The sequence below is a fragment of the Mustelus asterias genome, chromosome 11 (assembly GCF_964213995.1).
Source record: "Mustelus asterias chromosome 11, sMusAst1.hap1.1, whole genome shotgun sequence".
Taxonomy (NCBI): domain Eukaryota; kingdom Metazoa; phylum Chordata; class Chondrichthyes; order Carcharhiniformes; family Triakidae; genus Mustelus; species Mustelus asterias.
Window position 1 is genome coordinate 41,485,134 of NC_135811.1, and position 12,883 is coordinate 41,498,016.

General features: G+C 42.8%; 1 protein-coding gene across 4 annotated transcripts in view; it reads left to right on the plus strand.

Moving 5' to 3' along the window:
• Nucleotides 1-12,883, plus strand: part of inpp5a (inositol polyphosphate-5-phosphatase A) — a 534,961-nt gene that overhangs the window by 124,560 nt on the left and 397,518 nt on the right. The window lies entirely within an intron of this gene.

Here is a 12,883-nt window from a genome sequence, read left to right on the forward strand (position 1 = left end):
ATTCGTCCTTTTTACAGTTCTGGGATCTGATTGCTCCCTGCCCCATATGTGAGGAATAATCCTATGTGCTGACGAAGGACCAATCTGAAATCTCAGCAGCAATTCATTCATGAAGTCACATGGTGGCACAGTGGTTAGCACTGCTGCCTCACAGCGCCAGGGACCTGGGTTCGATTCCCAGCTTGGGTCACTGTCTGGCTGTACATTCTCCCTGTATCTGCCTGGGTTTCCTCCGGGTGCTCCAGTTTCCTCCAACAGTCCGAAAGACATGCTGGTTAGGTGCATTGGCCATGCTAAATTCTCCCTCTACCTAAACAGGCGCCGGAGTGTGGCGACGAGGGGACTTTCACAGTAACTTTGTTGCAGTGTTAATGTAAGCCTACTAATATACTTTAAAAAAACATTTTTTTTGAATGACATTGATCTCTTGTAGTTGATTGAACAAATGACAGCAACTGTCTCTCTAAATGTCCCAAAATCTTTCACTTCTTTTCTGTCTCGTGTTGTGTTTGCTTCCCACTCTCCTGACTCCCCATGTTTGTGTCAGTTTTTAACTTTTTTCTTATTGTCTGTCACGTCTCCTCTTTATGCACTGAGAGTTCTCTGAGCTCCCCAAACTGCTCGCAGGAACTTGCCTCCAGCATTGTGATTTGTGTGTCGGAGTTGGGCAGGGATGGCTCACACCAGGTTCTATCTGTGAACAGGACTTGATCAGAAATGCATTTTTTAAAAAAAGTACCTGCAGCCACAAGCTTCCAGCCTACTTTCAGTTTCTGTTTCTCTCCAACCACGTCCTCCAGTTGACCAACAGCACATACAGCAATCCACAGACACCAAACAATTGAACGCAACATCCAGAATTGGAAACTGAGGCCTCCAAAGCCTGAGATGATCTAAGCACGATTTCATGAGTGACTTTTTAGATCTAATTTGATTTGAATTAGGTTATTACACTCACAGGATGAGGAACTTAATGTTGACTAAGGGGATCTGAACATAGCGTGTGCCATGCCCAGAAAGTGGGCTTTTGGAGATGATTAACTTCAGTTGGCCTCTCAGAGATGGAACAACTGAGGCCGCAACTGGAGTACTGTGTGCAATTTTGGTCCCCTTATTTGCGGAAGGATGTATTGACCTTGGAGGGAGTACAGAGAAGGTTCACCAGGTTGATACCGGAGATGAGGGGGTTAGCTTATGAGGAGAGATTGAGTAGATTGGGCCTGTACTCGTTGGAGTTTAGAAGGCTGAGGGGAGATCTTATAGAGACATATAAGATAATGAAGGGGCTTGACAAGGTAGAGGCAGAGAGATTCTTTCCACTTAGAAAGGAAACAAGAACTAGAGGACACAGCCTCAAAATACGGGGGAGTCAGTTTCGGACAGAGTTGAGGAGGAACTTCTTCTCTCAGAGGGTAGTGAATCTCTGGAATTCTCTGCCCATTGAAGCAGTGGAGGCTACCTCGTTAAATATGTTTAAGTCACAGGTAGATAGATTTCTGATCAATAAGGGAATTAAGGGTTATGGGGAGCGGGCGGATAAGTGGAACTAAACCACTATCAGATCAGCCATGATCTTATTGAATGGGGGGCAGGCTCGAGGGGCTAGATGGCCTACTCCTGTTCCTATTTCTTATGTTCTTATGTTTAACTTTTTGATTTTTTTTACATTTTAAAATTCCTTTTATCCAGGTTTTACTTTGCGCTTTTGGATTTGGTTTTCTTCCCAATCCAGTGCTCTTTATTTTTGGATCCTATCTGTGTTGATGTAAAGAAAGAGAATGGGTGTAGCTTTTGGGGGTTCAGGAATGTGCTATAGAATTCTAAGGAGTTATTGAGGAGTCGAACAATTCAAGGATAATGATATCTGAGGAATTCCAAGAATACTCATCATTGTTCTGCTCCTGGGAATGTCAGTGGAGTCCTGTTTTTCTCCCCGCTGCCACTTCATAACGAAGAACAACACAGTTATTATGCCACATGCTGCTCAAATGATCTGCATAAAGCTTTTTGGATTAGGCATGATCCATTCTGGTAAAGTGAACCTTTCTACGACCTGAAATTTCCATGCCACTACATCCTTCCAAGCCAGTCCAAGATTCAGATAGTGCACAAGTATCCGGGAAGTGAAAGCTGCTGTTTTGGCAAGTTATTCTTTCTCGGGATATGGGCTTTGCTGGCTGGGCCATTACTAACTGCCCTTGAATGAAGTAGCTCTCTGGGTCTTTGCAGATGGCATTTGTTTTTAAGAGTCAACCACATTGCTGTGGGTCTGGAGTCACATGTAGGCCAGACCAGCTCAGGATGTGGCAGATTTCCTTCCCTAAAGGGCATTAGTTTGTTTCGACAATCAACAGTGATTTCATGGTCATTATTAGACTTTTAATTCCAGGTTTTTATTGAATTCAAATTTTGCCATCTGCCATGGTGGGATTTGAACCCAGATGCCCAGAGCTTTACCCTGGGTCTCTGGATTACAAGCCCCGTGACAATACCACCCCTCCTCCCCACCTCCATTTTCCAGTAGTAAGAGGTATCAGCCTCACACAGAACCCATGCTGGACACTTCATGAGAGAAATGGTTTCTTTTCCAATAAAGTTCAGCTGGGAATAGACCACAGAACATTACTGTGTGCGCCAATGGCCATTAGCCAGGAAATGGCAACCCCGACACCCCACAGTTTTTAAGTTGGAGAAACACTGGGTGGGTAAAACTAGTCTCTGTATCCGTGGCGGCTCACACCACTGGAACAGAGGCTGCACATACGGATTAGGTGGGATAGGACTGGTTGGACAGCTGGCTGCTGCTTTGTGTTAAATAGGCAAAATGTGTCTTTTTTTCATACAAGCTTGATTCCTACAGGGAAGTGGCTGCATTTAATGTCAATCGAGACAGTCAGATACTTAAGGGCTGTCTGGACCAATACATGAATAGCATGGGAATAGACGGATATGGTCCCCAGAAAGGTTTTAGTTCAGTTGGCCAGCATGGTTGGTGTAGGCTTGGAGGGCTGAAGGGCCTGTTCCTGTGCTGTAATTTTCTTTGTCCGTTGTTCCCTATAACTGTACTTATGATTGGGCTGAGCTTGAAGCTGGCTACAGCTGTCAGCCGGGATCATAGTGTGGCTGCTATACGCTGAATTGGATCAGGGAGCAAACCGGCCACTGTATTCAGGTCAGATGAGGCAGGAAGCTAGTTTATCGCTGGACTGGCTGCTGAATTCTGGAAGCAAGTCTTTGGCTTAGATTTGGAGGAAATCTGACAAAAGCATGTGGGATAAGGCTGGGATGGAGTAAGCCAAGTGGGAGGGAGGGTGTGCATACTTTTGGAGTACTTGGTTAGAATTGTTCTTCTAATTATCCCAGTCATCTATTGGCATCAGGGGAGGCAATGGCCGAGTGGTATTGTTGCTAGACTGTTAATCCAGAAACTCATCCAGTGTTCTGGGGACCCGGGTCCGAATCCCACCATGGCAGATGGTGGAATTGGAATTCAATAAAATAAAAATATTTGGAATCAAGAATCTGCTGATGTTAAAACCATTGTCGAATGTTGGAAAACCCCATCTGGTTCACTAATGTCCTTTAGAGAAGGAAATCTGCCATCCTTACCTGGTCTGGCCTACATGTGACTCCAGAGCCACAGCGATGTCGTTGACTCTCAACTGCCCTCTGACATGGCCTAGCAAGCCACTCAATTTCGAGGGCGACTAGGGATGGGCAATAAAGTCTGGCCAGCCAGCGACACACATGTCCCATGAAATAATTTTAAAAATGTGGTTGGAATGGACTGATCAGCAACTTTAAGAAATAAGGGTCTAGAATTCTTGCTGGCCTTTCTCCGGCTGTCTGGTGAAAGAATGGTGGACAAATGGCCAAACTATGAAAGTTATTAATGAAGGTGTTCAATAAAGTAGATAAATAGAAGCACACGGCGATCAGACCTTGATGAGCCACTTGCATTCATTATCAGTGTATTTGGTGTTTGTGAGACTTGAACAACAGTAAAAGTCTACAGTAGGACAATGGCATCAAAAAATTAGGAGGAGCACTGAAACGAGAAGGCTTTGCACTTGAAGGATTACGGTGGAGAATGTCGGGTTCCTTTTGTTCTGTGGTTGGCCTCGTGCTCGAAAATAATCTACCTTGGGCAAGTTGAGAATGAAGTTTTTGGTTTTGGTACAACAGCAGCTTGCATTTCGATAGGTCCAGATTGTGTGGTATGAAGAACAGTGAGGCTATGGTTAATGGTTAAATTGGACAATGACCTCTGGCATCTACACGTGCTTAGTTAATTACAGAAAGCAGGAATTTGCTGTCCTAGTTGCCCTGCTACTCCACATGCTCTGCTTTACAGGTCGAGTATCCTTTAACCTCTGGGGCTAATTGTGTTTCAGTAATCTGATGTTGTTTGGTTTTCAGATGTGATGCAGCTGCCATATATACAGTAGGCCTCGGCCTATTTGTATTACAATAACCTCAGCTTAGGCTAGCTATAGTCTACAAATACTGAGGTTGTTTCTCCATTTGCTGTCTCTCTTCTCACCTGTTGACACTCAATACACCTGTAATATAATATTACATTGCTGCATTAACATACAAAAGTCATTTGGTTTTTGGATGCACCGATAAAGGATATTTGATTGTCCCAGCATCGCTCTGTTCAAACACTTGTGTCAGTGTGAAGTTGTGGTATTTACCAAATAGGCTAAACACATGAGAAAAAGTTCATGTTTGTCCACTTAAAAAAAAGCATTCCTATATTTGTAAGTGAATTTTTAATGGCATGGTAAGTTTTAATTACTCTCGAGCCACCAATTTTGGTATGAAAATTTATTTTTTAAAGTGTGGTGTCTCATTCCTTCAGGTTTTAATTATGAATCACACAGGTGCCAAATATCCTACAGAGGCCAACCTTCTGATTCCTGCACACTGCAGTGCGAAAGCCCAGAAAAAAAATCTGTGGGCAAATGTAGTTTAGTGAGTGATGCTGTGCCAAGGAAAGGAACATTTCAATAGGTGACCAAAAGCTTGATCAAGAAAGGGTAAGTGTTTAGGAGTGTGTTAAGGGAGAGGTGGAGCAGCAGAGAAGTTTAGGGAAGCAATTCCAAAGTTTATCGCCCATATGGCCAATTGTAAGGAAAGGTACGGGAGGTGCACAGAAGACTGGAATTGGTGGAACACCTATGCCTCAGAGAGTTGTAAGGCTGGAGGAGGCTACAGTGATGGGGAGGGGTGAGAGAGACACTCAATGACCTGGCCTCCACAGCCTTCTGTGGCAAATTAAGACCATATGACATAGGAGCAGAATTAGGCCACTCGGCCCATCGAGTCTGCTCCGCCATTCAATCATGGCTGATATTTTTCTCATCCCCATTCTCCTGCCAGAGAGAGGTCTGAGAGAGATTTAACAGGCGGTTGAGAATTTTTAAATCAAGGCATTGCTGAACCAGGAGCTACTTCAGGTCAATGTGAGCAGGGGCGGTGCATGACCTTTGCGGCAATAATTTTTGTAAATGAGTGCCGGAATGTCCTGGTTCCACCCACGGAGAATTTGGCGAGGCAGTCCAAAAGTCCTTGGCTTCTGGCAGGATCAGAAAATCTCCGCCAGTGTGTACATTTAGGATATGGAAGAAGTGATAATTCCCATTCCCACATCATATCCATCTAGTTGTTTTGGTGTTCTTGACCCATGTTTCACTGCTACAGAAAGAACCAATTTTTAAAAAAAAATGTGATGTTGTGGGAACCAGGAAAAATTATGAGGGTTTAGCAACGTTTTTTTTTTAAAGTCAGAAGAATTGCTTGAGAAAATATTGACCTTTTCTCTTTGGGAGTGTATTTGCCTTTTGACTTGGTTCATCTGCCACTGGATAATCAAAACTCTCTGTAGCATTTTATCTTTAACCTTTGAAATTCAGATTTTATTTTTCTTAATTTAGTAAATGGGACTCTTTCGGAAATATGACAGTTGCTTATGTTGACTTGTGTGATGGACCCCAAATGGATGGTTCCTGACCTACACTAAACATAGCGTTGTGCTAAGCATATATCCTTAATAAGGACTGAAAGGATATTCCAGTGTGCCAGTCAAATGATAAGATGAGATAAATATTTGATGTTTGTTTTTTTTTGTTGTACCAAAGCCTATTTGTCTGCACTATAAAGAATCATGGGTTTTAAATTGTAATATTCAGGGGAAGAAAATGATCAATGGCAAGTGACATCATGTTTTTATTTGGCACAAAAGCAAAAATATTTTCAGCACAGCTGTCATATCTGTAAATCTCTGTATTCATAAGACCCAAAAGATATAGGAGCAGAATTAGGCCATTTGGCCCATCAAATCTGCTCTGCCATTCAATCATGGCTGATAAGTTTCTCAACCCCATTCTCCCACCTTTTCCCGGTAACCTTTGATCCCCTTACCAGTCAAGAACTTGTCTATCTCTGTCTTAAATACACTCAATGACCTGGCCTCCACAGCCTTCTGTGGCAATGAATTCAATAGATTCACCACCCCCTGGCTGAAGAAATTCCTCATGATCTTGATTACTCTGAGGCTATGTCCTCGGATCCTAGTCTCTCCCACTAATGGAAACGTCTTCCCCACGTCCACTCTATCCAGGCCTTTCGGTATTCTGTAGGTTTCAATGAGATCCCCCCTCATCCTTCTAAACTCCATCGAGCACAGTCCTCAAATGCTCCTCATACGTCAAGCTTTTAATTCCTGGGATCATTCCTGAACCTCCTCTGAACCCTCTCCAAGGGCAACACATCCTTCCTTAGATACGGGGGCCCAAAATTGCTCACAATACTCCAAATGTGATCTGACCAGAACCTCTTAAAAGTATTCTTTTTCCTGAAAACCTTTTTATAAGCACAGGTGTCTAGGAGGAGAGGGCAGCGCGGGGCTGGAAGAGGGAGTGGGTGGGGGGGGCGGGGGGGCGCAGGAGGGAGGGGTCGGCACGGGGCCACAGGAGGGAGGGGGTAACGCATTTACAAGTGAGCCAAATCTTTTGGAAGTAATTTTTTAAAAGGAGGAAGCAGTGTGCCCAGTACTTCTGATGGCAACAGCACCACAACAGTCAAGCAGAATAACATCTATTTCTACACTGGGGACTGGAGTCGGCCATTGAACTCCTTAATCCAGTTCTGCCATTCAAATAACTCATGACTGATCTGTACCTGAATGCCATCCACTTACCAGGTTCCATACCCTTTGCTACCCTGGCCTAACAAAAATCTCATCTCAGTTTTGAGATTGTCGATTAGCTTCAGCAGAGTTTTGGGGGAGACAGTTGCATCATCTTTTTGCTGAATAAGTGTTTTCCTGACTTAACCCCGATTGACCTAACCCTAATTTTAAGGCATGACCCCTTGTTCTAAACTTCCTCACTATGATGTTCATGATGACCCCACCCCACCGATAGATGCCTTCCCGATCTGAAACCCAAAGGACAGTTTGATTTCTATTTTCTTTGTGATGTTCCTCCATATTAGTGGTTAAATGAGCTGCTGTTGCATTTAGCATTGTAGTTATATTATGACCCATCGGGCCCCTGTGTGGTATGGCGCAGTGAGCCAGGATTGACTGCTCGGTTTTTTCTGTGTCACCTTTATCTGTATTCATTCACCAGCCTCCCTTGACTGAACTCACTATTCCTGGTCTGTCCATCTCCTTCACCTAGATATCATTTTTTTTTGTCAGATTCTCACCCTGACTCTCACTTTGACGCACTGAAGGTTATAGAATATTGTTTGTGACTTCAGTACCTGTCACTCTGATGGCTCTGATCTCTCCATACAGGTTTAAATGTCAGGGTTCACCATCCCTATCACCTCCTGTTCAAATTGACAGGTTGGAAGTCTCTTCTCTTTCACTGACACTTTCCCCAGCTTTCTGTTTACCATTACAGTACCTAAGCTAACAACATTGGTCCAATTCTAGGTCTGAGATTATCAATCATGAGCTGTATTCCTGAGGCATCGATTCAGAACAAAAATGTAACCAAAATTAAATGCGTCAAGCTGTATCAATCAGAGAATGAAAATGGTAAAGTGAAATCAGTCGATAATTCTGTCCTGTTTTATCTTCTTTCTCCTTTTGCTTTCTTCTTTCACTCATTCACTCACCTTTCCTCTGTTTCTCTTTCTATATTTCATAGCAGTAATGGAAGCCCTTTATTAACCTTGCAGGCTCCATGGTTTTCTAATAGGGCTCTTGGCAATCATAGAATCACGAGAGTGCAGAAGGAGGCCATTTGGCCCATCGAGCCTGCACCGACAACAATCTCACCCAGGCCCTATCCCTGTATTGATTCTGAACCACGGGACAATCCAGCATGGCAAATCAGCCTAATCCCTACATCTTGGGATTGTGGGAGGAAACCGGAGCACCCGAAGGAAACCCACGCAGACACGGAGAGGATGTGCAAACTCCACACAGACCGTGACCCAAGCCAGGAATCGAACCTGGGTCGCTGGCGCTGTGAGGCAGCAGTGCTAACCACTGTTCTACCGTGCCACCCAACAGCCGCAAGGGCTGCTGAAATAGTAAATGCATTGGTTTTAACGTTCCAAAATTCCCTAGGTTCTGGTAAGATCACAACACATTGAAAAATAGCAAGTGTAACTACTCTATTCAAGAAAGGAGGGATACAGAAAACAGGAAACTACAGGTCAGTTTGATTTAAGATCTGTCTGAGGGAAGGGAAGATGCTTGAATCTATTATTAAGGAAGTTACATTACAGCACGGCACTTAGAAAATCTCAGTGTAATCAGGAAGAGACAACATGGTGTTATGAAAAATAAATTGTGCTTACCTAGTTTATAAAGGGTTCTTTGAGGAAGTAACAACTACCATCAATAAAGGGGAATCTGTAGATGTGATAAACTTGAATTTCCAGAAGGCGCCACATCAAAATAAGAGCTTATAATGTAGTGGGTTTCATATTATCGTGAATAAAGGATTAGTTTGCCAACAGGAAGTAGTGTATGGGTAAATAGGTCATTTGTAGGTTGGAAGATGTAACAAGTGCTACCGGGATTAGTGCTGAAGCCTCAACTATTTACAATCTATATTGATGACTTGGATAAAGGGACCAAATGTATGGTTGCCAAATTTGCTGATGGTGCAAAGCTAGGTAGGACAGTAAGTTGTGAAGATGATATGAGGGGTGGAGTTTTCCAGCTGTTCACGCCGGTGGGATTTTCCAGTCCAGCTGCAGCGAACGGAGGTTTGGCTGGGCTCACTGGCAGTGGCAGAGGGGCACGAATGGCTGGAAAATTCTGGCTGTGGATTCTGCAAAAGGATATAGACAAGTGAGTAGGCAAAAATTTGGCAGATGGAATATAATATGGGAAAATGTGAACTTGCCCTCTTTGGCAGGAAGAATAGAAAAGTAGAATATAATTTAAATGAAGAGAGACTGTAGAACTCTATATGTTACAGAGGGATCTGGGTGCCCTGGTACATGAATCACAGAAAGTTAGTATGCATGTACAGCGAGTGATTGGGAAGGGAAATGGGAAAGTTGTCGTTTATTGCAAGTGGAAATATAAAAGGAATGCAGTTTTGCTACAACAAAAACAGAGAATCCTGTAAAATCTCAGCAAGTCTGACAACATCTGTGGTGAAAGAATAGAGCTAATGTTTCGAGTCTGGATGACACTTCACCAGAGCTCTGCCAACTCTTATGCAGCACTGCTCAATGGGTGGGATTCAGATCGGCTGGCAGTGGACTGCTCATCCTGCTCTTACAAAAATAAAAGTTAATGATTGCTGATGGCATTTGCTGAGCACCGTCCAGCAGTCCTTTTCAAAAGCATTGGTTAAGCTGCCCACTGCCTGATAAAAATGGGCAGAACATGCTCTTTGTATCTGACAGATACAATCCCATGACCAGATTTGCTTTTCAGCAGTCATACCTTTTACAGGTGGATGAGCTGCTTGTTCAAGTACAACTCTAGCTGAAAATTGTCAGCTAAGTCTTGGGCATCAGTAGGGTGGGATCGATGCCCCTTCATTTAGGGAAGGCAATGGCCTTGTGGTATTATCCTTGGACTATTAACTCAGAAACTCAGCTAATGATCTGGGGCTTGGGTTTGGATCCCGCCACGGCAGATGGTGGAATTTGAATTCAATAAAAAATATCTGGAATTAAGAATCTACTGATGACCATGAAACCATTGTCGATTGTCGGAAAAACCCATCTGGTTCACTAATGCCCTTTAGGGAAGGAAATCTGCCAACCGTACCTGGTCTGGCCTACATGTGACTCGAGAGCCATAACAATGCGGTTGACTCTCAATTGCCCTCCAATGGCAACTAGGAATGGGCAATAAATGCTGGCTAATCAGCAATGCCCATGTCCCATTAATGAATTTTTAAAAAATCTGATCTTTAATTTGACAGTTGCCTATTTTTTAAGTGATGTAATGACTTCAACTAGGCCCATGAGTTTGTCCACTAGGAGTATGAGAGCATCTGTCTAAGTGGCGTTCAGCTGTTAACCAAATGGTTCATGGTTCAACAAAAGAAATCCCTGATTTAGATAACGATTGCCTTCCCAATCAGGGAATCTCACCACCTCACCCATAATATATATAAAATATATATAATAATATATGTTTTATTTATATATATTTATATATATAATATTTTTAATATATGTTATATATAGTCAGATCTACTGACACTTCTGATTCTGACTTTGTACCTGAAGCACTCTTAGGAGTGGAATTGAGTTTGTAAATAAAGGGAATCTGGTGACGAGACACCGGCCTCTGACGAGTTATTTCAGGTGAGAAATAGATGGTCATTGAAACCACCCCCAGTAGAACTACAGTGGAAAATAATCTGAGAAACACATTAATGAGGCCAATTAACATAAAGAAAATGATACACAAAGTCTTTATGCATTTGGAAACCACACAGACCACTTCCCTAATAAATGAATATATAAGTAAATAACAATCCACATTCAATCTCAAGGCAGAATAAATGGAAAGATTTTATAATATCACTGAAAAAAAAATCAGTCCTCAAGTTAATGATATCATTGATATGGAGCTTTTCTGTGATTTCATTAGTGGGTTTTCAATCTCATCCAAGACAATCTTCAGAAAACTCGGAGGTCTTGTGTCGCAAGTAGTTCCACACACCAATCTGTTCCAATCCTGCTGGTTCCTTGTGCTCCACTTGATCATTGTCCAGACCCCATCCTTATTTTTGAATCCCTCAACACTTGAGTCCAGTGAATGGAGTCCAATCATTTACTCATTACTCAAAGACCAGGAAGAGAAAACAGAACATAATGCTCGAAATTACTGGAAAACACGTCCCTCTGGGAGACCATGATCATGAAACAAGGGGGCTGAGGATTGTGATCCTGTTGAATGTGGGAGAAGTAGGATACCCTCAGTGATCCCTTTATTGATGGACTTCTTCACATCATGTTGATGAAGCGATGAGTAGATCATTGCCACCAAAATTTGGGTGAAAGGTCAGATTACCAAACTGTTCCAATGACCATTATTGTCACCTTGTTCATGGTATTTATTTGAAGTCATCTGTTTGGTATTGATATTTGTCAATGTGTGTGTAATTTATTAATTGTTGGCATATATTAATTACACTGCAGATATCAGCGTTCATGTTCATCAAAAGTACTTAAAAGCTAAAGGCAGTAATTTCAGATGATTTTTTCTGACTTGGAGTCTGGAATTTTCAATCTGCAAACGTCATTCACCAATAACAATGCAGCCCAAATAGGCCTCAGGCTGTGCTTTTTTAACAGAAATTAGACTTTGTGATCTTAAAAGGACTTGGGGCAATGCCTCTGTCATGATAAAACTGTATATCATCTGACTCAGTAAGAACAATTCCATGGAACATTAGTTAGAGTGCTGAATGAAGGTTTGTTTCAGAGTAGTTGGGATGTTGTTCTCAATTCCTCCGGCAATAGTTCCTCCAGCAAAAAGGCACACAGGACACTTGCCTTTATCAATCGAGGCATAGATTACAAAAGCAGGGAAGTCATGCTGGAGTTGTGTAGAACTTTGGTGAGGCCACAGCTACGGAACTGTGTGCAGTTCTAGCCGCCACGTTATCGGAAGGATGTGATTGTACTGGAGGGGGTGCAGAGGAGATTCACCAGGATGCTGCACTTTATGAAGAGAGGTCGGGTAGGCTTGGGTTGCTTTCATTGGAGCAGAGAAGACTGAGGGATGACCTGATCGAGGTGCACAAGATTATGGATCAGGTGCAGCTGTTTCACTTGGTTGAAGTGTCAGTCACGAGGGGATACAAGTTCAAGGTAAGGGGCAGGCGGTTTAGTGGGGGAGGATATGAGGAAAAACCTTTTTACCCAGAGGGTGGTGACAGTTTGCAATGTGCTGCCTGGGAGGGTGATAGAAGCAAATTGTCTTGCAGCCTTTAAAAAATACCTGGATCAGTTTGGCATGTCATAACATTCAAGCTATGGGCCAAGTGCAGGTAAATGAGATTAGGTGGGAGGTCAGGTGTTTCACAAGTGTCAGTATAAAGCCAGTGGGCCGAAGGGCCTCTTCTGTGCTGTATGACCCTGTGATTAGTTTCTTGAAATTCTGGCAGATTGTATTACTTTAGTTTCCACAGGCTGAAGAAGATAAATGACCCACATAGTTATTACTGACAAACAGTTCTTCTCCCATAAATGGAGCTTTTCAACTGGCCGTTAAGAATCTGTTCTTTCTTTGACAGTTACGTCAGGTTTTTTTTCCATTTCATGTTGCGAAACGTAGCTGAATTCATTCAGTGAGGTTGGCACAGTTGATCCCAGCGCTGCCACTGCAGATAAAAAGAATCTGCTTTCACTGTTCAGGTAACTTTGCTGTCTAAAA